The sequence below is a fragment of the Caretta caretta genome, chromosome 8 (assembly GCF_965140235.1).
Source record: "Caretta caretta isolate rCarCar2 chromosome 8, rCarCar1.hap1, whole genome shotgun sequence".
In the NCBI taxonomy this organism is placed as follows: domain Eukaryota; kingdom Metazoa; phylum Chordata; order Testudines; family Cheloniidae; genus Caretta; species Caretta caretta.
Genome location: NC_134213.1, coordinates 69,571,625 through 69,598,074, shown reverse-complemented (window position 1 = coordinate 69,598,074; position 26,450 = coordinate 69,571,625). Strand labels below are relative to the sequence as shown.

The 26,450-nt window shown below is 40.2% G+C and overlaps 1 long non-coding RNA gene across 1 annotated transcript in view; it reads right to left on the bottom strand.

The window, feature by feature from the left end:
* Window positions 1-4,786: 4,786 nt before the first annotated feature.
* Window positions 4,787-26,450, bottom strand: part of LOC142073016 (uncharacterized) — a 102,050-nt gene continuing 80,386 nt past the window's right edge. Inside the window, exon 3 of the long non-coding RNA XR_012669681.1 lies at window positions 4,787-5,079. This is a non-coding gene — a long non-coding RNA (uncharacterized LOC142073016). The remainder of the gene's footprint in view (window positions 5,080-26,450) is intronic.

Below are 26,450 nucleotides of genomic sequence, written 5' to 3'. Positions count from 1 at the left end.
CAAATCATGAAAAAATGGGTGTTTATCACTACAAAAGGTTTTCTCTCCCCCCACCCCACTCTCCTGCTGGTAATAGCTTATCTCCCAGTCTTTGCTTTTCCTTTTATTAATTAAAAGCAGACCAGATTCCAAGCAGGAAGAATTGGCGTTACCTAAAATCTTCAACCACTTGACCTATGTAACTAGCATTTTGCTTTTATTTGAAATTTGATAGCACAATGCTATTTATTTCTGCATAACTACCTTCTCTAGCAATCACATGGTAGATATATAATCTGGTTTTCAATGGGTGCTGCCCCAGCTAGGCATGCTAGATAAAACTTGGGGGGTTTTGATAGTGTACTATTAATGGCAGGCAATTTCTCAGACTGGAATATTTCCATCAGTGTAACATCTGTGCTGAGAGCAGCAGCTGGACTGTGTATGTTATCAACATACAGTAGTACAACACAGGCAGAGCTTTGCTCGTGCAAATCTATTTGGAAAGTCTGTTCACTAAATATATCACCGTGAGTGAGGTCTTTTGTGGAAAAATGCTTCCAGCTACTATGAGAGTATTCACCAAAATTCTTTCATGTGTCAGGGACATAGCTGGATCCCATCCATTAGCGGTTGAAAACAGTGAATAATGTATTGCAACTGTCAGATAGCAAGGCTCTGAGTGCAATAAACTTTTGTTATACAGATAGATCCAAACTGTAAATTGGCAGTGAAATCATCAACAGATTGATCCCCAAAATACCCTTCATGAGGTGTTTAATACAGTAGCTGTGGTATGAAAAGTCTTGTAGCTCACACTATAAGGTAAATAGAAATGTAAACAACGTTTCTCAATTAAAAACACTGAGCCAGCTTGTGAGTTTAAGACATCATGAAAGGGGAGGGAAGGAGCCATGCAGCAGTGGGAATCCCCGGAGCCTGAAGGAATTCTGGATGAAGCAGATAGAAGGAGGAGGCTGGCGGATCAGCAGTTTCAGTGTGCATATAGAAACACAGGCTCTGCACCCCGTGAGCAGACCATGTTATGCACTAGCCCGCTGCACAGCTTTCACTCTGGGGCAGAGTTTGTTAATGGCCACAACGATTCCTCTCTCAAGCCTTCTTTTAATGGAGGACAGAAGGAATTTATAAATAGTAGATGTTTTAGTGATTGTTTTACTAAGAGTTTCAAGGCGAGATAAGAGCTCTGTCTGCTTTGGAATAGAGCCAGACACAGTTTATTTGCTTCAGTTCAAAATTGAACTTTAAATATAGTCAGTGCTTCTTGTTACACAGATTATACAACACACAAACCCTTGTGAAGGGTAGGGATGTCCCTTGATGAAATAATTAATATAGCCCTTTCAATTAATACAGGCCACACACTCTTGTTTATGTGTAACATAAGATTGTCCTGTAGTGTTGCATGAAAGTTCTAACATTGTAAGATTGGAATTCAGTATAAATGTAAAAGTGAGATCTTCAGCTGGTATACATCTGAGAAGCACTAGCTTCAACAGAGTTACCTAAATTTACACCAGCCAAAGATCTTGCTCAGTCTTTAAAACCTTGAGGAAAGGATGAAAAAGCAACAGGTCCAACAGCATAAAAATGGAAGAAATTGTAAACTGTTGTAAAAATAAGGCATTTGATACTTATTCATGACAGCCAAAGCTTTATTATCTTTTCACCATATAAATGTATTGTTGAGGCACAAACACAAACTAATCAACTATGAGGGCAAAGAGGTGGGTGATACAAACCAAATGTACTTATTTAGGGTGAGAATGTAATACCCAGCTTCATGCTGAGTAGTACTGTACTCCATGTAAAATGCCACTGAAGTCAATGGAACTGTTCTTGTAATACTAAACATAACTCTTACAATACCCATATAAGTAGTCAATTTAGAATATGATAGTCAATAATCCCCATTTGCTTCCCTGAAATAGTTCAGGAATGGAAGATACTTTTCCCTTAAAAGAAAAGTCTTTGTTTTTTGCTAAACAAATTGTGAGTTGTACTGTTAGAAAGTGGCTCCTCATGAGGAAGAGACGTACTGAACACATTTTCTTTTGGGGTTTTTAAGTTCCTTGTCCAGTTTTATTCCAAGTTGGCAGACTTTGTGTTATAATGGAAAATGCACAAAATGTGTTTTCTCCATTGTTATACAGATTATCTCTGAAACACTGGATGTTCTGGGACAGGATCACATGGAGTAGAAAATGAAGTTGCCTGGAATTTTTTTTTTTAAAGTGATCATATAAATAGTATTTCTTATGGATAAAAAAGTAAAACTTCTGTATACTGTGAACAGGGTCTGGGCCTTCCATTTACAGAGTGAGTAAAATACTCACAATTCCTCCGTGATATCTTCCATTACAATTTCAAGAGTAGCTATCATGCAAAAACTCATTAAAACAAATCACCGAAGAATAAATGTCTTGAATGTGTAAAACAGCTGCATAACAAAGATGTCACTGTTATCTGTTGCTTTGAATTCTGGGCTCAGAGAGATTTGACTATAAGTAACTATAATTTAGTGCTTCTACTTGTACTGCAGGCTAATGGCAAGTTGGCCTTTTCAAAATACTGTCACCATAATGTTATATGTATCTCACCAAGATAAGTTTTGAGGATCAAGGCAGTGTTGCTGTAGCCATGTTGGTCCCAGGGTATTAGAGAGACAAGGTGGGTGAGGTAATATCTTTTCTTGGACCAAATTCTCAAGGTAAGAAAGACAAGCTTTGTAAGGATATAGAAAGGCAGAACTAGCATGCTGGTTGATTTTCCAATGTGCTGATAACCTATGAGCACCGCCCATATATCCTGTGCTGACACAGGCATACTAGTCAGTTTTCAATCGGGCATCTCTCTTCTGTGCATGACTTTAGCAAACTTTGCAAATGCTGGATGTATAGAGCTCTCCCTTTGCGTTGAATTAATGTGATCTTGGGTAGCTATCTTGATTTCACTCGATAGCACCCATTCATAAATCTTTCATCAATTCCATTTTTCAAAACTGAGTCTTGCTCTCTCAGACATGGACATGTCTTGAATTTTGGTTGACAACATATTATTTGTAGACTTAAGTTCGAGATTTTTTGCTTACATTTGAATATGTCTTTACAATGGAACAAACCTACATGACCACTTCATCTGCTGTTAGTAACAGTGAGTGCAAAAGAACATTTGAACACAACTCCTCAATTTTCACTTTGGGTTCCCACTTTTGTTTATAGTGTGTCTGTTAGTTTTCTTGTACTTCCTATATCTTACAATATGATAAGTAGCTTTGTCCTTCTGGAAAACTGATACACTTTAGTTTTGTCTACACTGTACACTTCTTTTGGTGACATGTAGAGTACATATCCATGTAGCCCCCCTAAAACAAGACAGACTTGAAGGGTATGGGTATGTATGCAAGTACATAGCCTACATGCTCTCTACTGACCCAAGCCTGCCTCCCCATCTACACTGCTATTTTAACGGTGTTGTGTCCTGCTGCTGGAGCCTTTCCCATCCACAGGAAAAAAAATCTCTCCTAACAGGAAAAGGCGCTGGCAGCTAGGAAAATCTCTGCCACTGGAACCCGTCCCCATCACAGGGAAAGACTCTCTGCAGGAGGTAAGGCTCCAGTAATGGGAAGGCAAACTTTTCTAGATGCCTCCCCCCTTTCAAACACTTTTCTCACGACAGTTACAGACTCCTGCAGCAGAGAGCTGCTGCAGCTTTTCTCCACTGTCTCCCTCCTGCCAGAACATTTCACTGAAGTGTAGCTAGACATTGTGGTGTAGACGCAGCCTACTTTTCACTGAGGCTGTACGGGGAGACTTTGGCAAACCAGTAAAGTGCCTGAAACCACTATGGCTTATTGCTAAAAGCAGCCAAGTCGGCAGGCTGTAAATTGGCCAAGTCAGCAGGCTTAGCTTAACCAAGGCAGGAGGGGAGGGGGTCTTTGGGTGCCACAGAGAGGGCAGCTTGACCCCGTGTCCTTCCTGATAAGAATTGTGTTGAAGTGGCTGATACATGCATTTTAGAAGAGCAGGATGTGCCCCAGGAATATCTATTGGGGGCCTCAAGGCCGCAAACTCTGGAAAAAACCCCATCTGGTTAATCGATAATCAGAAGGAACCTCTTGCTTGACTACTGAAACTGCTTACATAACAAGTTTTCTTTAAGGGACATGTCATTCTATTACTAATGTATAAATAAGGGGGAAAAGTTTGAGGCAGTTGGACTCTTTTTGGACTCTCCCTCTGGATACATCTTGCAGTCCCCACCGGCAGATGGAAGATTTGGCCACCAGGAGCCTGCCACTGTGTCACTCGAGAGCCACACTCAGCTTTGGTCATTATCAAGGGTTGGGGTGTTTTACTAACCTTTTGCAGAAGTGTGTAAGTGCTTGAGACGAAGTAAAGTTTAGCTTTAAGTGAAAGCACTCTTGTGTTGTCCTGTTTGTGCCAGCCAGCTATTGGTCGGACGGCCATGTCTCCCCTGATTTATTTCCTGACACCACCTCACACAGAGTAAAAGGTACCAAGAGCTTTGGGTTGAAAGACGCCCGGGGAACAAGGCATGTGGCTACATGTACCCTAAGCACTGCCGCCAATGGTGTGTAGCGTAGGCACAGCCTAAGAGAGAATCTCTGGCTTCCCCTGAATGAATATAAGTGTAGTGTACGAGTTCTTAAGGGCACCTTTCCACCGGTCCTCTAATAAATGTCTCCACTGCACTGACAGTTCTACTACCAAAAGGCACAGATTTCCTCAGAGATTGTGTATCAAACTAAAAAGAGTTGTACCTATTTTCTGGTCTGCATCCAATTGCAGCAAGAAATTACTTTATTTTCCAGAAGCATTATTTAAAGGTGGGGGCGGCGGGAAGGGTTGGAAAGGGGAGTTCATAGAATCATGGAAATGTAGGACTGGACGGGACCTTGAGAAGTCATCAAGTCCAGCCCTCTGCAGTGTGGCAGGACCAAGGGAACTGGATGTCACAGCCTGCTTCAGTGTTATCATTTTTGACAGCTGTGTTGGTGATGTATCCTTCTTTCTTCTGGAGGCCAGGTGAGACACATCAGTCTTCGAATTGCTGTTTCTGAAAGGGTAAACGCAATTATTTGCCAAAACAAAGACAGATTACTATGAAACAGAGAAAGGGTGTTTAGGAAGGGATTACATGCATGCTTAACAAAACCTTAAAGACACAGTACTGTGTACCGTAAGAAATTAGGTCACTATAATGTTGAATTCTACTGAAGAGAATATTGACGTGAATATATATATTACTTATATATATATATATATATATATATATATATATGTTACTTTTCTGATTCCATTCTTCAGTGTACATTACAATGGAGTCTGTCCTCTGGCACTACACCACTGGAAGATCCCTTTATACTGGGTTTCAGAGTAGCAGCCATGTTAGTCTGTATCCGCAAAAAGAACAGGAGTACTTGTGGCACCTTAGAGACTAACACATTTATTAGAGCATAAGCTGTCATGGGCCCACTTCATCGGATACTGTAGCCCACGAAAGCTTATGCTCTAATAAATTTGTTAGTCTCTAAGGTGCCACAAGTACTCCTGTTCTTTATACTGGGCTGATTCTCCTCGGCCCAGCTGCATCTGCTTTATGGCTAGAATCCGTGTACTTACATTGGCCCCAATCCTCCTCCTCCCACTGACTTTAGCAGTGCAGGCTTAGGCCCTTGGTAACCATTTACTCATAGAGCTAGGCAGGAAACAGTTTTCCTGTCCTAGGAAAACTTTCCAAGATTTCAACAGCAACAAAAAGCCTGTCCCAAATAGGGACAAAGAGTCAAAATCTCATGTTTTCATAAACCAACAATACAACAAAATTCAGCTGAGGTCAAGCAAAACATTTCATTTTGATTTTGACTTTTTTTTTTACTATAAAGTAGCTTACATTTTGCAATAAGTTTTTTGTTTTTTCAAATGAGAAAATGGGACATTTTGGAAATTTAGGGATTTTTTCCAAATTTTTATCAAAACAAGAAACTTGTCAAAGTCAATTATTTTCCACAAAAAGTTTTGGTTTTGGCAAATTGGCATTTTTAGATGAAAAAACATTTCATCAAAACATTCCTTACGTCTGAGTCAGTAGAGTTGGTTAGGGGTCTGACTGAGGTCAAATTATTAAATCAATTTGTAAGCAGCTAGAGGGTAATAAGATTTTAAGTAATAGCCAACATGGATTTGAGATGAACAAATCATGCCAAACCAACCTAATTCCCTTCTTTGACAGGCTACCAGAATAGAGGCTAAGAGGTAAGCAGTAACTGATATATCTTGATTTTAGTAAGGCTTTTGACACAATCCCACATGACAGTCTCATAAACAAGCTAGGGAAATGTGTTCTAGATGAAGTTACGATAGGGTGGATGCATAATTGGTTAAAATACAGTACTCAGAGAATAGTTAGTTTATCAATAGATTGTTTTCAGACTGGGAGGGTTTATCTATTAAGGTCCTGTAGACATCAGTTCTGGGTCCAGTAATAGTCAATATTTTCACTAATGACTTGGATAATGGAGTGGAGAATATGTTTATTTGCAGATGACACCAAGCTGAGAGGAAAGATTAGAATTCAAAACGACCTGGACAAAATAGAGAATTAGTCTGAAGTGAAAAAGATTAAATTCAATAAGGACGAGTACAAATTTCTACACTTAGGAAGGAAAGATCAAATGTACAACTACAAAATGGGGAATAACTGGCTAGGTGGTTGTACTGCTGAATGGATTTGGGAATTATAGTGGATCACACATTGACTATGAGTCACCAATATGATGAGCGAAAAAGACTAATATAATTCTGGGATGTATTAACAGGAGTGTCATATGGTAAACAAGGGAGGTAATTGTTGCACTCGGCACTAGTGAGGCCTCAGCTGAAATACTGTGTCCAGTTCACACTTTAGGAAAGATTTGGGTGAATTGCAGAGAGTCCAGAGGAGAGCAACAAAAATTATGACAAAAGTTTGGAAAACTTGACCTATGAGGAAAGCTTTTAAAAAATTGGACATGTTTAGTCTTGAAAAATGAAGCCTTAGGAGGACCTGATAAGTCTTCAAATATGTTAAGGGCCCTTACAAAGAAGCTGGTGGTCAATTATTCTCCATGTTCACTGAAGGTGGGACAAGAAGTAATGTGCTTAACCTGCAGCAAGGGAGATTTAGGTTAGATATTAGAAAGTTGGGGGGGGGGGGTTCTTAAGGGTAGTTAAGTTCTGAAATAGGCTTCCAAGGGAGGTTATGAAATCCCCATCACTGGAGATTTTTAACAGGTTGGACAAACACCTGTCAGGCGATGTTTCATAGTGTCAGTGATTTTCAGCCTGTGGTCTGTGGTGTGATGCCTGGTGATCTGCAGAGTATGTCTAAGATGCCCAAAAGGCTCCGTACCTCCATTCAACATTTTTAGGGGTCCACAAATGAAAAAAGGTTAAAAACTACTGGGTTAGGTTTATTCAGTCCTGCCTCAGCACAAGAAGCTGGACTTGATGACCTTTCAAAGTCCCCTGTTCGCCTACATTTCTACAATTCTCTAACTCAACATAACGGGAGACACTCACCCACCTGGGTCATAAGTGACACTTTCATTATTGGCCATTAATTATCTTATCAATTATCATTTTTTATCGTTATACAATTAACAAATAATAATTACCATAGCACATAGATGCCCCAGTCATGGACCAGCACCAGATTGTTTGTACTGTGACTCATTTGAGGGATTTCAGAAGAGGATTAGTCTAAATCAAGAACTTTCATTCTTTGATGCTTTAATTAGAAAGATGTTCAGATTTGGATTGGGAACTTGCCTCTTTGCCATTAATTTCAAAAAGGGATTCACTAGTTTTACCTCATTGGTCTCTGCCAGTCCCAGTAAAGTCCACTGTAGCCATAATGCAAATTATATGCTGAAGTGGTAAATTGAAATACTTTGTGCATTATACTTAATATTTACCACTGCAAGTTTTATTATTTATTTATCTGACTAGATGCTGATGTCTATTTAATGGTAGCTTTATTTTCTTTCATATACTAGAATGTAATACATTGCATTTACTTATTTGATTGCTAGTGATAATTTTTTATTTATTACTTCCTAAAAGTAGTAGATTTTTTGCTTTTTATAATAGTGTGAAATATTTTGATATTCCTTACAGTATTGCTGAGTGTGAAATTGTGCAGCAGTAAAGAGGATCAAAAAATGCTTAATTCATAACATTTGTGCATTTTTTCCTAGAACTTTGCAGATGTTCTTTTCTGCTGTGGCTTTTTACTTGGCTTTTCCCATTCTTTGTTCTCAGATTTAAAGTTTAAATATTGAGAAATGAATGATGGCTGCAGTAAGAATTTACAAATGTATCATGGGTTTCAATTTTTCCCACAATGTTTTGGAAAATGTCAGGATGTCTCAATTATCTTCTTACATGTTTTCTTCAAAATCTATTACCATAAATATATTCTTGTCAAGCATCCTCCAGAAACCTGAAGGGAAAAACCCTTTGATAAAATCCAAAATAAGGGCTATTCAAGAATTCTGGGCCACTGAAAATGGGCAGTGAAATATTTGTATCTTTATATAAGATTCATATCTTTGTATCTTTATATATGTGCTACTTTATGAAAACACTGTTACATTGTGCTTTTAGTTATCTCTGTTTATTACAATGACATATCATATAATTTAACGAGCTACTGAATTGTGACATATGTTCAGATTAGATATTCCTATACTGCCAAATTCTCTGGCCCCCTCTGCAGGCATGCAAGCCTAAAGCAGAATGGAAATGTCATTTTTCTGCAGTGGGAACAGCCAGGAAACAGAGAGCCCCCCACCCACACACCCTGCATGTCATAAAGCTGTGATACATGGTCACACTCTGTACAGGACTATAGAAGGGTGTTTATGGACAGGATGGAGCAATGTCAGGAGTCTGGCCACTGAATATAAGCACAGCACAAATCTGTTGGCCCCAAGCCCTGGTGGGGAAATGTAGGGACATAGGAATTGCCTCACTGCATCAGACCTGCTGCCCAATATCTTGTCTCCAAGACTGGCCAGCACCAGATACTTTAACAGAAAGTGTAAGAAAACCCACAGTAGGCAGATATGAGAGAATCTGCCCCTAAAAAAGTCTCCTCCCAAGAGTTAGAGGTTGGTTGAAACCCCGAAGCATGAGGGTTTATATTCCTTCCAGAGCTTTTTTCTGCATTGTTCTTAGCATTTACTGTTATGACTCTGGGGGAAGAGAAGCAGCTGAATGCCATGGCTACACTTTCCAATAGCCCACAGGACTGGCTGCTGATTAACTTCACTCAGCTATAAAATGGTTCTGTCTCTAACAGGCAAGATGTAACCCTCAGTGACTGCCTCTCATTGGACAACTGTGTTTGGATTATTCCCACCCCCAGATGCATTGGCTTACATTTATCCAGATTTAATGTTTGTTGATAACAATATCAGCGTTGTGTGTGTTAAAACTATTTGGTATTTGTCAGGGCAGTAATTAGGACCAGATGGCCAATGTGGTTACAGCACTGATATTCACCATTAAGATATCTAAATAAAATAATGTGACATCCAACTTCATCCTCTATTTAGTTTACACTCTCAGTTCCCCTCTTGCACCTATAGACTTAGGGTCACACACACACATTTTTCTTCCTCAGGAGAGAGGCTAGCTAATTGAGTAAGATGAGCTCTAGAACTTGGAACAGACAAGAATCACGAACATATCAATATAACATTAGTCACTACTCATTATTTATTAGTATTTATCTTGATTGCTAAGTTCTACAAACATTAAAATTTACATTAGAGAAAAGAGGAATAAAATATAATAAATAGTTAACTGCATTACAAGAAGGCCTAGCAAGGTAGTGATGTTGTTCTCAGAAAGCCATATCCTGTAGAAAGTCATGGTAGAATTACAAAAACGAACAAAGCTCATAGTATATTCAAGAATCTTAATCTGCTATTTTTTCTCTCACAAAAATATCCCCTGTGCTGGATGTATTAGCTCTTTCCAATGTAAGCAGAGTCAGGATGAGCTCCACCCTGACATCCGGTGGTGAGGTGTGGCAAGTTGTGGAAAAGAACTTTAGGGGCCGATCTCATTTGCATAGGCACACCCACCCCGCCTAGAATGAGGCCATAGCTGCCCAAATGGTCACTTTGGCTGCTGTGGGATCCCCAGTGTCTCTGTTATTGGGGCAGGAAGAATAAATTGTTATTACCTTGATTATGGGAACTGTGCTTGGAACTGTACTTGGACTTTTGTTATGCTGGAGGGATTCACCATCAACTAAGTAGCACTCGCTAGGCAAGGGTCATGGGTTCCAAAACTCTGTGAATTGAGAGAGACTGGGGACAAGTATTAATACTTGGTGGTATAGGCCCCTTGGTGAGGGCCTTACATGCTAATTGTACTTCCTCCTCTCTCCATGTGGTATATCAGAGCTAATTTTGATTCTATTAGGAGTTTAGTTACAGGCTGCTGAGCTCACTTTGGGCTAATGGTGCACCAGCACTGAGGCTCCCCTACTACAAGCTGAATTCACCAAATTGCTGAACTGACTAAGAGCTGAAATCACTGAGCATTGTGTTAAGTAGTGGGGGAGCCTGAAGATATATTGTAGAGCAGTTTGCGGGACGGCAGGAGCTGCTTGTGGGACGCGGAGCGGAGCAGTTCATGGACCGGCTGGTGGAGCAGTTTGTGGGATGATGGGAGCTGCTTGTGGGACGCGGACTAGCGGAGCGGAGCCCTATGGAGCTGCGGGGCAGTCAGCTTCAGATTATGTAAGGTGCCCCTTACCTCTCTTTCCGCCCCAATCTCCACCCAGGTTAGAGGTAAAGCTCTGCAGATAAACTTTCAAACTCTGGGGCTGCCCTGACCAGGGACAGAGACTTTTGGGTCATTGGACTTTTGGGACTTTGGGTGATTTCGGGTTGCTGGACTCAAGAACCAAAGGGAAAGGACACGACCCAATTTGCTTGGGGTGGGTTTTTGTTCATGGGTTGTGTTATGAATCCTGTTGGTGGGGCTTCCCCAACATAATGCCACATTGTTTCTCTCTGTTATTAAAAGTCTTTTTGCCACACTCAGACTCTGTGCTTGCGAGAGGGGAAGTATTGCCTCTTGGAGGCACCCAGCGGGGGTGGTATATATTTGTCCCAGGTCACTGGGTGGGGGCTCGAGCTGGTTTTGCGTTGTGTTATTGGAATGGATCCCCTAGATATTGAACCCGGCCCTTGTTGTTGCCAACTCTGACGGGCAGAAGGGTTACACCAAGATGTCATTTTTGTCCAGAAGGTGGTCTATGTTGATGACTATTAACAACTATCCCTTAATTCCTATTTTGAGAGCATAAAAATTCTTATGAGCTCTCTCTAGCAAAGAATTGTTCTTCCCAAAGTTTACAAACACAGTTAAATTCTGCCCTAGCTTATGACCCTATGACTCCCCAGAGCAAATCCAATGGTGTTACATGCAGATAACTGAATCTGTCCTATTGACTTGCGAGGAGGGCGTGACTTTCACTTTTGACTGATTCAGAAATGTATCTTCATTCTTTGAAACTAGTTTTTCAGAACTTGATTAGTGTTTTGAGTGTATCCAGGGAATATCTTAAAACCAAGCTCTAAGTGAGAAGCAGTGGTGGTATATCGGTTTGTGTGTTCTGCAATATTTTCAGCAACCTATGTCCTATAGACTCCCCTCCCTTTGCTGGTGTGTAAATGGGTCTGGAATGCAGTGCAGAAAGGCTTGTAGCATTAGATTTCTTCTTCACCTCCAACCCTGTAGCTGTGGGTGGCCTCTCCAAGTGAACTAAATGTAATTGGATGTTCCATATGAACTTGGGCGCATAGCCAGTGAGAGGTTGGGATAAGCCTCGGTGTAGCTGCTTTCAGCAACATGTTCCCCTACAAAATGTAATTTAATGTACTTGTGCAACATTATGATCCCACCAGTTATAATCTAGTCAAGAAAGTGAGTGAGGTGGGCAAATGCACAGCTAAGACAAAGGGATCATTGGCATATTACCCATCAGTGGCCACTATATCCGTCATGCGCTCCGTGCCATTATTCTGGCATAAAATTGGAAGTAATTGTTCCCCTTCTGAGTACTTTGCATAGAAGGGAGTGATATGGTTCAATGTTCTTAACTCGTAGCCCAAGTTACTGTTGTCTCTCTTGCTACTCTTTTTTCCCACAACACTGGGCTGCTGCGCATTTTTGGCTCTCGTAAGTTTCAGTTCATGATTTATTAAAGCTATTGCCGTTTCCTGAATATTCCTAGATTCCTCTCAGAGGAAAGTTCTGACATGTCCTCACAAAGACAGCTGGGAGCTAATTAATCCTGCTTCACTAAAACCAAACTGCAAGTACAAAATGTAACCCTTGTTTACCACAAGCAGACAAATATCTTTTGCATTGGAAAGATTATAATCAGACACTAATCGTCAACCAGATGTGTGATCATACCAAAGGGACAAGTGCCTTCCCCCCCACACACACAAGAAGTAATAGCCTCTGATATGTCTACCCCATAATACCTTACCATACTTCTCTCAAGCCAATCAAACATTAGGAGAACTATTCCCTATATGCAGGTATAGCTGAATAGTTTAGGTAATTCCAAATTGTAGTGTTAGTATTTTTTTCTGTAGCACCTGAAGTATATTGGGCACTGCACATGCAGAAAGGAAGCAGCAGTCCCAGTGAGCAGGCAAACAAAGGTTGGAAGAAAGGGGCTTAGCAAACAAGTAAAGTCGCCCCCTAGGGACTGACCATGTCTTGTGATACAATGTTTTGCTAATGCATTTCTTTAATTAGAAAAAATATACCCCAATTTCCCCTCTGCCTTCCCATACTCAGTCAATTAATTTGTTGTAGGTGTCACAGCAGGGGTGAGTCACTGAGGAAAGTGCCCTAATGGATCAGCTCAAGAAAGGCATTCCTATGAAAGACAGCACAGAAGAAAGTATGGATTCCGGTGGGAGAAGTGGACACTCACTGTGTTGAGGCTGCCAGAACATAGGGGCTGGGAAAAGGGGCAAGATGAAAGGAGACAAGGTTGGATAGGTGGGGAACAGGGGGAGTAATGCAGGGCTTTGAAGGCAAAAATAAGAAACTTTAGCTGGATGTGGAGAAAGAAGAATCAGCAGGGGGAGAGTAGTACAGAAATTCATGAAATAATGCTACAGGCATCCTGCTTTCCACTGCGTTGTTAATCCTATCATTTGTAGAGGTTCTAGAGTGTATTTTATAACTGATTTCCTCCTAACTCCAATTAATGCAGTGGAAGTTAAGCACACATGTTGACAGTAGAATTAGACGGCTTAAACTGAACGTGTATACCAACTATTAGGGATATAAAACTGATAATTTCAATCTGCATATACTGTATCTGAATTGAGGGAGGCAATAGAGTGTCATGAGGGGCAGAGCAAACAGCATGGTGATAGGCGTGATAAAAGTAGACAGGTAACTAGTTGGGCTGGTTGAAAGTTTTCTGTTGAAACTTTTTTTCTTTTTTTTCCAAATCAAAATTTTCTGTGAAAATTTACATTTGATGCAAAATTTTCTGCTTTTTATGAAAAACTGAAAAAAAATCACTTTTCAGATTTTTACTGACAAAAACCCCAGCAGAATTCTGCATTTTTCTTCATTTACAATTTTCCAGTGAGGTCCCATAGATTGATATAAACACTACTTGCTTTGCTTTCTAGAGTACTAAATATTCCTGTTACATCTGTCAGGATCACAATAGTGAGACATGTAAAATACTTTTCATCTTCAACAATGAACTTTGTAATGTTAGTTTTCTATCTTAACATTAACAATTATAGGGCCTGATGCTTCTCTCACATTTGTACCCTGATGTAAATCTATTGGTTGCTATTAGTTAGTCCTGATTTATATTGATGTAGATAAGGGCAGAATTTCTTTAATGCATCATTGTTTTATCCATATGTAGAACAGATCGAGCCAGGTGTTAAGAATAAAGCAATGTCAGTGGCCGGAGTCATGCAACCGTGTGTGTGTGTGTAAAATAATCAAACTATGACGCATGACTCTGGCCATTGATATTGCTTTACTCTTAACAACGGACTCTCTCTACACTACTGAATCACCTTATTTTGCACCCATACTAATAGATTGGTATTGCAGGCTCTCTAACCACAACAGAAAAAAATCAGAATTCTTCAAACATTTGTTACCTGAAGCTGTGCTAGGCAGCTCTGACTGCTTTCCAGACCTGGTACATACAAGTTCCATAGAAATGACTAGGTCTATTCATATGTGAGAAGGAGAGGGGAAAGAGCTGTGCAAACCTTTAAAAGAGTTCTCAGTCCATTTATAGATCTCCTACAATAGTCACTAGTTGTATTTATAGAGAGTAAGCCTTGCTATCTTAATTGTTACAATTCTTTGGCCATTTGTTAATGATTTCCCCTTTTATGTTCTTTATGTATTTATCTGGTTTTCTTTTCAAATATCTCCAGTACTAAAACTAAATGCACTGCCAGTGTAAGCGGGGGAATAGTCCCGCTCTTGTGGGGAGCTTTCCTGGCTTCTGCACTACCCCGGTGAAGTGGGCTAGTGAAAGGATCTGAGTCCTCGCTCCCACTTCCTTTACCCAGTGGCCTCCCTGCCCTTGAGGACTCCCCTTCCACTCTCCTGTCTGGCAGAGTCCTCGTAACCCCAACAAGGCTGGGCCCAGGATTCCTGTGGGGCTCAACCCCCAACACTGCTGTGGTCACCTAGGACAGGGGCTAGGGTGTCCCCACTCCGGGATACTCTCTCTGCACTGGGCACTTCTCTGACCCAATGACCATTACATACAAGTTAAAGCAAATGCAAGTTATTTAATCAACAATTAATTTTAAAAAGAATAGGGGAAAAATGGGAAAGGTTAAAGGAAACACATTAACCCGCTCTGTGGCAGGGAACATCACAAACAGTGTCTCTGGAACGTCAGGGCAGTTCACAGTCTGTTCCTTGTAAGTCCAAGGCCTTCTTCTCAGGCCCTGGCTGTGCTGCAGGGATGCTGTGGGTTGGACACTTGCTCTGGTGGTGGCCACACGCTCTCAGGCTCTAAGTGGTAGGACCCTTCTTCCCAGTGTCACCCCCGCCCTGTCAGGGTTACGATCCAAGCCTGGCCTGCAGAGCCTCTTGGCTGTGGCGTCTCCCTGTGCTGGGCCCGCTGCCCAGGGTCCCCCTCACTCTCTCCAGCTGCTCACCACACCCAGCTCCAGATTGCTCCAGCCCCAGCTCCACAAGTTGGTCTCTGCACTGCTGCTGCTGCTCTGCCTCCAGCTCCCTGGGCTGCTTCTCTGGCCCCTCTGCCTCTGGTTGCTACAGCTCTGATCCCAGGACAGGTCTGCTCTGCAGGCTGCTTCTGTGACTCTGCTCCCAGCACTGACCTGCTTCCTGGGCTGCTTTTCTGGCCCCTCTGACTCTGGTTGCTGCAGCTCTGCTCCCAGGGCAAGTCTGCTCTCTCTGGGCTGCTTTTCTGGCCCCTCTGAATCTGGCACAGCTCTGCTCCCCAGCTTATCTTGGGCCCCTGCTTTCTTCTTAGCTTTGCCCCACTCTGTCTGTCTGACCCAGGCTATTCCAGCTCACATGGAGGAAGGGACCTCCCTGGCCTCCTGACTCCCTGATTAGCCTGCCCAACCTGTCATTCAGGCTGACCTGGAGCATTGGCCTCTCCCCATTGTTCCTGGGGGCTGTCAGTCTCAGGGTCCTGATTCCCCATCGACCCTTCCCCCTTTTTAGTACTGGGAGCTAGCCAACCAAAACACCCCCACTGAATGTTAGTAAGGGGGCAACAGTCCCCTTACACCAGCATGCCACAAGAGAAGTTAAAAAGTGGACCCTATCCTCCAAACTTCCACAGGTGAGGAATTTTACTTCCAAGTCGTTCTATGGAAGAAAATGGGACAAATTATGTGAGTAAAATTACCCTTATATATGTTTGCAGGCTCACACCCAATGCTTGAAATAGGGTGACATGATTCTCATTCACATCGCAGTTCTTCCACCCATAAGTAGAAAGTGTTGTAGCTTCCATTTAATGCTGCTCTAGACAGATATTTGCAAAGAGGGGGGATGTATTTTGTACCACTAAGACCATAAAGCTAAAAAAGAGCAACAAAAGCTCAGCAATGGCACTGAGAAGAGTGGTTCTAAGATATCAACTTCAAAAAAATTATATTATAATTTGTAAATTTCAACAGAGAAATTTTATCGTCTCTATTTGCAAATTGACATTTTGCATTCTTCTGGTAAATTTGAATGCATTTATCCTACTGGAAATTCATCAGTTTAACAGAAAAAGCATATCTTTCTACCTCTGTTTTTCCATTTTCACAAAAATGTAAGATGTTGCCACATTTTTTTGTAAGTGTGACTGTTAAGCATATATCTGATATGGTGAAACTGTAGGTGCCTATAATAAAAAATGATCACAAAGACTATGCATTCAATATCTTAAAATCACAACTAGAGAAATGACTAGTAAGAATGGTGTGCAATTTTTTTGCAAGGTTTTCTGGCCGTGACCCAAATACATATCCTGTTCTCTGGCTCTATTGGTCACATCCTGCGAGCTTTACATTCATATGCAAAAGGTAACAAGTATTGACCCCATACTGATACGGATAGCGCTGATTGGAATCTTCTCTAGCTATCAGTGGACCTGTGCTAAACAGCACTCCCTCTCTCCAGATAAGCAGTATTGACAGACTCTGAAGGGAGTCCAGTCCAGCTGCCTTGGCCAAAAGAACCAAGTTCTGGAAATTAGGGTTTGGAGAGTGAGGGAAAATGGGAGAATCATTGGATCCTATCCAGGAGGCAGAGAGTAGATTTCACAGGGAGGAAAAAGTAAAAAAAAAAAAAGTTGTTTCCAGTGTTAGTCCTTGATTAAATCTATTCCTCTATTTGATGTAAAAGCATTCACAATTTAAATTAACTCTAAGAAAACAGATGAGTAAATGGCACTGGAGCTTTTTCAGAGGAACAGTACAATTAAGGAATCTCAGATTCGCTATTTACTAGCTGATGCATGGTGTCTAATCATTGCCCCATCTTGGCTAAAATGAAATGTGATAACATTACTGAGGAAATGTTTGTCATCTTGATTTTATTATATCTGAGCATGTGTATTTCATGTGTAACGTAATTAAGATGTACGTTTCCCCATTGGCATTTTTAAGGGCAGTAATTAGGTCAAATCAGAGAAGATCAACGTTGGAAAAGACCTCAGGAGGTCAGCTACCCAACCCCCAACTAAATCATCCCAGCCAGGACTTTGTCAAGCCAGGCCTTAAACACCTCCAAGGGTGAAGATACCACAATCTCCCTAGGTAATTCATTGCAGTGCTTCACCACCCTCCTAGTGAAATAGTTTTTCCTAATATACAACTTAGACCTCCCCCACTGCAACTTGAGACCATTACTCCTCGTTCTGTCATCTATCACCACTGAGAACAGCCTAGGTCCATCCTCTTTGGAACCCCCCTTCAGGTAGTTGAAGGCTGCTATCAAATCTCCCTCACTATTCTCTTCTGCAGAGATGTAAATAAGTCCAGTTCCCCCAGCCTCTCCTCATAAGTCATGTGCCCCAGCCCCCTACTCATTTTAGTAGACTGTCTCCAATTTATCCACATCCTTTCTATAGTGTGTGTGTGTGTGGGGGGGGCAAAACTGGACACAATACTCCAGATGTGGCCTCACCAGTGCCGAATAGAGGGGAATAATCACTTCCCGCTATCTGCTAGCAATGCTCCTACTAATGCAGCCCAATATGATGTTAGCCTTCTTGGCAACAAGGGCACACTGTTGACTCATATTCAGCTTCTCGTCCACTGTAATCCCCAGGTCCTTTTCTGCAGAACTGCTGCTTAGCCAGTTGGTCCCCAGCCTGTAGCAGTACATGGGATTCTTCTGTCCTAAGTGCAGGACCCTGCACTTGTCCTTGTTGAACCTCATCAGATTTCTTTTGGCCCAATCCTCCAATTTGTCTCGGTCACTCTGGACCCTATCCCTACCCTCCAGTATATCTTCCTCTCCCCCCATCTTAGTGTCATCTGCAAACTTGCTGAGGGTGTAATTCATCCCATCATCCAGATCATTAATGAAGATGTTGAACAAAACCAGCCCCAGGACTAATCCCTAGGGCACGCCGCTTGATACTGGCTGTCAACTAGACATCAAGCCATTGATCACTACCCATTGAGCTCGACGATCTAGCCAGCTTTCTATCCACCTTATGGTCCATTCATCCAATCCATACTTCTTTACCTTGTTGGCAATAATACTGTGGGAGACCATATCAGAAGCTTTATTAAAGTCAAGGTATATCACGTCCACCACTTTCCCCATATCCACAGAGCCAGTTATCTCAATATAGAAGGCAATCAAGTTGGTCAGGCATGACTTGCCCATGGTGAATCCATGTTGACTGTTCCTGATCACCTTCCTCTCCTCCAAGTGCTTCAAAATGGATTCCTTGAGGATCTGCTCCATGATTTTTCCAGGGACTGAGGTGAGACTGACTGGTCTGTAATTCCCTGGATTCTCCTTCTTCCCTTTTTTTAAAGATGGGCACTATATTTGTCTTTTTCCAGTCGTCCAGGATGTCCCTGGATCGCCACGAGTTTTCAAAGATAATGGCCAATGGCTGTGCAATCACATCAGCCAACTCCCTCAACACCCTTGGCTGGCCAATATAGTGATAGCACTTAACTACGAAGATGGATAAATGCTAAAGTAAAGAGAGATCTCACTTACACCAGTCTACGCAAGGATCCACGCCAGTATTGAGTCTTCTGATGGGGTATATGAACGCTTTACTAGGCAGGAGCTCCCAGCAGCCCCCCTCCCCATCATAGGGTTAAGGAACTTATGGGCTAAAGGGTCCTCAACCCCCATGCCCTTGCCAAGCATGTTCAGACTGGAAGAGGGGTTCAAAAGTCATCCAGGTAGCTAGGTCTGGGCTGGCAAGCCCGGGAGCAGGACACACCATGGGGGCTCCCAGGAAGGACTGGAGTAGAGCCAGCACAGAGCTAGTAAACAGATGGAGCCACAGCACCCAATGTTGGAGACACGGACCAGAATAGGAAATGGGAGCCAAAAGTGGTACCCAACATTTCCTTTATCTGGCTATAGTGTTAAAGCAGTTTCTGTCAGGGGATACCTAAGTGCCCACAATGCACAGTGAAAGATATTTTTTTCTTTTTGAGGAATCTCTCAATCTACCCTGACACACATAGGATATAATCTGTAACCAAACCACATGACTCAAATATATCCATGCAGGTAGCAGCTTAAAAATTCTGTGGGAGTCCTTTTGTTGTAAACTACTTTCCATAATGTCATGATTTCTTATGTAAATAATTTTCAGCAATAAAAGTGAAAAGACACCATATTTGCATGGAATGTTTGTAATTTTGGGGGGTTAAAGTGAGTGATATCCTTCAATATAAGGGACATTTGAATGGCATGCCTTTGAAAAGGTTTAAGCCTCTTTAGTTAAAGCTACAGCTCTTATTTTCTCAGTCAGATTTCTTATTCTCCTATTGCTGTTCTATATTAATTATTTTCATGTTATGATTTTGAATAGAGTGCTCTACTTCTAGTAACTGTGGAGTCAAGCAGCATGATTAAAATCTCGCATGAGTCTGAAACTGGTGTAACAGTACTGGCATCAGGGGAGTTACTCCTGTTTTACATTGGTGTGGGAACAGGATAATCCCCAGTGCCGTACTGCAGGCCTGATACCCCAAAAATGTGTTCATGCAAGTTGTCCCAATGGACTAAACTAAAAACTACTTTCATTAATAAAGATTTGTAAGATTGAACCTTATGGATGTGCTTGAAAGAAAGAAATGGGGGGAGGGTATGCAATGTTGCTAGTATGTTTTGCATTTTTGTTTTTGTTTGGCCAGTTTGAGTCTCCTCCATGACCAATTTTGCTTTTTGTGAGAGCTGTTTTTGCTGTGAAATGTGAAATCTAAAAAGGTTGCATTGTTTTTATGAACAAAACAGATATCATTGAAATGAACTCTAGTATGTTATACTAGAATCACTTTTTTTTTTTAAGGAAATAAAGCACTCATAATTCCACAGGCTTTTCATTAAAAGGAAATGTGGAACTCTCATGCCATTCAGAATATTTGGCACAGCATTACTCTGAACCTTTAGAGGGTTCACTCATCTCTAGATGAAATGTCACTAATTAAACACTTTCTTAAATGTCATTTGTGGAAGTACTATATTGTGGGCCTGATCCAGAGCTCACTGAAATCAGTGGATATCATTCCATTGACTTGACTAAGTGTTGAACTGGCATCCATAGCCCTGATTTAGCAATGTATCTATATTTAGTAAAGTATTTAAGCACATGTTCAGTTGCTTTGCTGAATTGGCATATATAAGTAGCATTGCTTTTGGCAGTGGCAATATTTTTGCAAATGTTACGGTACTATCAAAACGGATACATAGCAAGTGGCCAAATAATAGAAAGCTTATGCCAAGTGTCATGCTGTATGATTGAAATATGGCCATTTATATCGATACCGCCACTGTTACACAATTGCAACAAATCTTGTACAAGGTATGTCATGTAAGGTGTCATTGGAAAAGTTATGATTTGCTAAATAAGATGATCCTGTTTAAATCCATGTATCATCACTGCATCTGAAGTTATGAATATTGACTATATATCTGTATCTCAAATGTGTGTGTTCCTGGTTTTAACCCACAAGGAGGTTAAAACCAATCTAGCCAGCCAACTGTGAATGGACTATTCAAGATTGATGGCACATTAAGGATACTTCACTCTAACAATGGGCCATGAAAGAAACTCATTCCACCCAGATAGCTCTTACTGTGGAGGGACACTTCAGGCTCCAAGGAGCCAATGGCTATTCCCCTGTGGGTCACTAAGCCATGTAAGGATATGTGACATGCTCAAGTGACCCTGGACTCCATCTTTCCAGGCCCTTGAGACATCTCAATTTTGCCTCTTTTCTGCCCTGTTTGTCTGGACTGTGAATTTACAACTAAAAGGAGCATATTGAACTATGGACTGAGGATCTTCCAATCTTTTGGAAGTTACCAGAGAGACTTTACAATACAGCAGTCTAGACCATTACTGCTACAAACCGATATAAGGACTTATATATATATACAAACTGATATAAGGACTTTGCAGTTTTTATGTATATGATCTATTAACCATTTTTAACTCTCTTCTTCTCTTCTTTTATGAATAAACCTTTAGATTTTAGTTTTTAAAGGATTGGCAGGAGTGTGATTAATAGGTAAGATCAGAGTCATATATTGACCTGGCTAAGTGGCTGATTTCTTGATATTAAAAGGGCCCAATATGGGATGAAATTGGTTTTCTGTAACCACTCATTATAGAGTCCAGTGTCTGGGCCGTGAGACAAAGGCTGGAATGTCTGAGATGGCATTTCTGACTTCTTGTTAACCTATGTGGCAAGATAGAAGTTTACTTTTGTTACTGGGTTGATATAATCTAATGATCGAATAACCATCAGTTTGGAGTGAGTCTGCCCTATTTCTCAGCAATTTGTCCTGTATCTGGTATTCTGAGCTGTGACCCACTAAAGCACAGTGACACCAAGTCAGGGGGTCCTTCCATATTTGGGTAGACTTGAATTTTTATGAGGCTACACCTATGACCAAAGACATGAAATCTTCTGCTAACTTTATTGGATTATATGGGGTGAAATCCTGTCCCCATAGAAGTCAATGTTATTCCCACTAACATCACTGGGGCCAGGATTTCACCAATGGTCACTGTTTATTATATTTCACACAAACTTCCTTTAATTTATAGTCTGCATGCTTTCACTAGAATAGATTTAATTCTTATTACTTTAGGGAGTTAGATTGCTAATATAATGTCATAACATCATATTTAAAAAATCTTTTCAGTTGATTATTGATTTAAGTGTCTCAGCATGTGTGAAACATACAATTTGATGTTATAAAAGCAATTTCTTATTTCTTAGAGTACATATTTTTATTAAGCAGTAATGTGAGGCTAGGGGCTAAATAAATTCCTTTAACAAGCTCTTCCATGTTCTCTCTCTTGAAGCCAACAAAACATAGGTATGAACTGCACACTTATGTCATATTGAAAGACTTTTAGATGAAATCTTTGAAAAAATAAAATCTCAGATTCTCTCTCTGTCCTCTGAATTTCTGTTGGATCTAGGTCTAGCCAGGAGAGACATTTTTACATAATGGAATTCAGTGAAATTAAAGAGTCTCTTATGTAATATATTTCAGGTATCAAGTGTCAGCAATAGACTTTCCATGAATTATGACTAAGTCTAGAAAAGACTTGTTTCATTTGGATTAAAAAAAAGTCATCGGCCTAGCCTTTGATAGGATGAATGATGTAATTCAAACTCATTATCACATGTAATTCTTAGTTCTTTCAATGTGCTTGCAGAATTTTAAAAAGGTGCTACTGAATAAACATAAGTGATGAAGCAATATAGTATTCTATGGACAGGAAAATCCTCAAGATAAAGGAAAATGAGAAAGTTGGGTTCCTGAAAGATGAACATTCATGATGAACAAAGCACTAAAAAAAAATAAACTGTTTAATGTTGAATTGATAATATAGTCCCCAATTCTGACTGGTACTTACCAATGGCACGGCTTGTGTGCTTAAAGTTATCCATGTGCTTAAGTACCTGGCAGAATCAGGGTCATACTGCGAATGGCAAAAGATGATACTCTTATTATTTTTAATATTATTAATATTGTAGGCACCCCAAGCAAATCATACCCTCATTATGCTAGGCGCGAGGTAAACAGAGTAAAATTACAGTCCCAGTCCTAATAAATATATTATTAAAAATCGTGAAGGGATAACACTGTTCAGTGCTTAGGCTAAAATATTTCAGCAATGAAAACTATAAAGCAATGGGACGAAGAAATCCTCCATTATCAGCATCTTGCTTCAAAATGGTACTGATGAGTATATTTGATTCAAGCTATCACTAAATGTAAAGGGGAATGATAAAAAGGGGCAAAAATAATTGTACATGTTGAGTGTATGTTGCTTGAATGTTAATACCTCCAAGAGCTGAAACGATACATGTATCATTTCAGGGTAGAATTGCTTAACATTATGCTTCCTTTACCATAAATGGTACTTTGCTCTGTTGCATTCCAGTCCACCATGGTAACACTTAACTTTTTCCATAAGTAGCTTAAAAACACAGCGACCAAATGTGCACACATTGGTAAAATGTATTTTACATTTGAGCAGAATCCTCTGAGCTGCAAAGAACAGAAAGCTGATTTTAAGTCTGTTTCCACTCAAGGATTCCAACCCTTCATTTAGCAAAGCCTTCTGGGAATACTTTTTCCTGGTCTGCATTCCAGTAGCTTTTTTATTTCCTGTAGCTGTGTCAAAAGCAGTAATAGCAAGTCTAAAGAATGGTACAGGTTACCTTATAATATATGTACCATATGGCTCCGCAGCCGCCTTTCTTCATGTTTGTAAATGATTGTAGAGGATAATAGTGACTATGTTCACTAATTGCTGTCCCATGTGCAAGATCCATATCGATGAACTGGGTTAAGTGGTGAAGAATTTACACTTTAAAAAAAACATCTTTCAGATCTTTGTGCGGTCAAAACAGATTAATTGCAAATATTTAGAAAACTCTGGCTTCAACTGCACTGTCTTTTGGATCAGCATCAACTCCAAACAGTAGGTATCTGCTTTGCATTATGCATTGCTTGTTGTGTTTTTTCAAATCTGCTTTGCTAAAAAAAAATGACACAATTTGCTTTCACCAACACAGTGCATAGAGATATAGCACCGAATTATCCAAGCAGGATGAGAAATAAATTGAGAAGAGAAGCTATTTGTTTATAGAAGCAGAGGCAAATTGTCCTTGTCAAGGCAGCAGTAGCAGAGCTGCAACCCACCATGGAGGAACCATCCTTTATGAAATATTATGGAACACAATGTTAATTAGCTGAATTTGCATTTGTGTTATTGAGAGGAAGAAATAGTTTATATGTTAACCAAAATTGTACATCTTGAAAATATTGTCTCCCATTAGCTTGGAAGCATAGACAAATATTGTTCTGTTCCTGGATCCAATGTGTATTATTTGTAAGCATGATTATAATGTCTTCTTAAATGGGAATTTCTCCTACACCCAACTAGAAGATAATTAAAATATTTAAATTCAGAGGATTCATTGTTACTATGTCAAGGAACCCTGAATAGTCATATATTTGCTTCTTTATGAATATAACTTTACAGAATATCCTGCAAAGTAATAACAAATGGTTTCTAATGCTGAGTACATAATGAGAATAAGTATTCCCTCTTAAAATGGAAGTGATTTTTATTTTTTGTTCCCTTAAAGGAATTTTCTTTTTCCCCTGCTGTCTGATGCAAGTTACACTGGGGTATCACTGTTTGCAGTATACATGATATATTTCTGAGTTTCTTGCTTTTTATAGATAGATCACCTGAGACAGTGGTTGTGAAAGATGGCTTTAACCTGTTTAGAGTCCTATACAGCTAGAAGACATGTTTGCATGCAATTGTTAAAACCAGCACAAAAACAGGACCCATAATAGGGACAAAGTTGAGAAGAGTTTTGCTAATATACTGTGTAAAGCTGAATGGGGGACTAAGAGGTGGGTCAAAATGAAATTGTGTAGCTAAGAAAGGGAATGTGTGGAGTAGTCTTGTATTTATTTTAAAAGTCAGCCTATGATGAAAAGAGGAAAAGTGGGTTTGAGGTAGCAGGTGCGATAGGGCAGAAGGGTTGTCTGAGTCCTGGGTGAAGAACTTTTTTGTTTTTAATTTAAAGCTAGAGCATGGACAATGAGGCTTAGGGATGGAATCATGAAACAAAATGAGCTGTTGCATTTACAACACATCTGTAATCTAGACATGCTGCCAAAGAAACCCACCACCGCTGATGTGCAAAAGAACAAGGCAGCTGTTTAGGGCTAGCACAACGTTCATTAGCTGAAGGATGAGAAATTGTGTATCCGGAAAGTGGTGGGAGGAGGTGTAATGATTCCATGGCTGCACAGACTCCATAGTTAACAGCTGTACACCACACCATAGCACTATATGAAGGCTGACTGTGAAATCCATGCTAACCGCCTTCTGCTTCAAATACACAGGCTCTTACCACTTGAACTAAAGGAGAATCTCAATACACTGTCACTTCTAGCCTCATTAGAGGTTGGCCACTAGGTGGCGACATAATCACAAGGCTGATACTTCACCTAGTAGAGGGCAGGGATACATTTACACAATTTATTATTATTATTATTATTTATTATTTATTCATATAGTGTCACCAAATGGCCTAGACCCTTTACATACAAATAATATGATAGGTGCTGCCCCAACAACTTTATAGGCAGTACTAAATAGGCAACACGGACAAAAGGGAATTAGAGGAAGAGATTTAAAGAAAACAGTATATATGTTTAATTGTAAATTTTTTTCCACTAATTCTGTCTTTTTGGTGAGTATTTTTTATTAATGTTAATAAAGAAACAAATAAAATATACAAAAAGGTAAATGACTTACAGCATGTACATTTTACTAAATACCACACATTTCACAGGATAGCCAATAAAATTATTCAATTATACAACATTACAATTTATCAAAGCTGCAAGCCCAGACAACACAAAATCAGTCACTATTATATAGATCATAACATGTTAGGGTGGGGGTAATAATAATAAAAAGACATAAACAAATAGGCAAAATGGGAAAGGGGGGAAAGCAGAGAGGTTAGGTGGAATGGAATTATGGCATTATTTGAGCTATTTCAGCATTCTTTATCCAAATGTATCAAAAATGGGGTCCAAATTTCTTCAAATTCATATAATTGCTCTCTCTCTCTGTCAATAAGTCAGTCTTTCTTTCTCGGCTAACTCAGATAGGCCCAATTACCACTGCTCTATTCTGGGCACAAGCCTACTCCTCCATTTTTTGTGCTTGTAATCATTGCAGCCCTCAAGATCATAAGTCTTTTTGGTTGTTAAACCCAGCCTATTAGGTACATAACCCAGGATATGATTTTCAGCTGGTTTGTTTGCTATTCTCACTCTTGTGTTCACATCTTTCCACAGCTGCCTGACTGTTGAACAGTCTCGTAGCATTTGCATCAGGGTTTCTCTTTCTTTATTATATCACCAACACACTTCAGAGGACAAGGCAGCCATCTTGTATAACCTCTGCGGCATCCAATATATTTTGAATAAAATCTTTTGCTGTATCAGCCATAGCCTGAGATCCACAAAAGCCTTTTTAACATTCCATAATATGTGCTGCCATTGGGGTTCTTTTAAGGGTTGTGATAACTTGGTTTCTCATGTTTT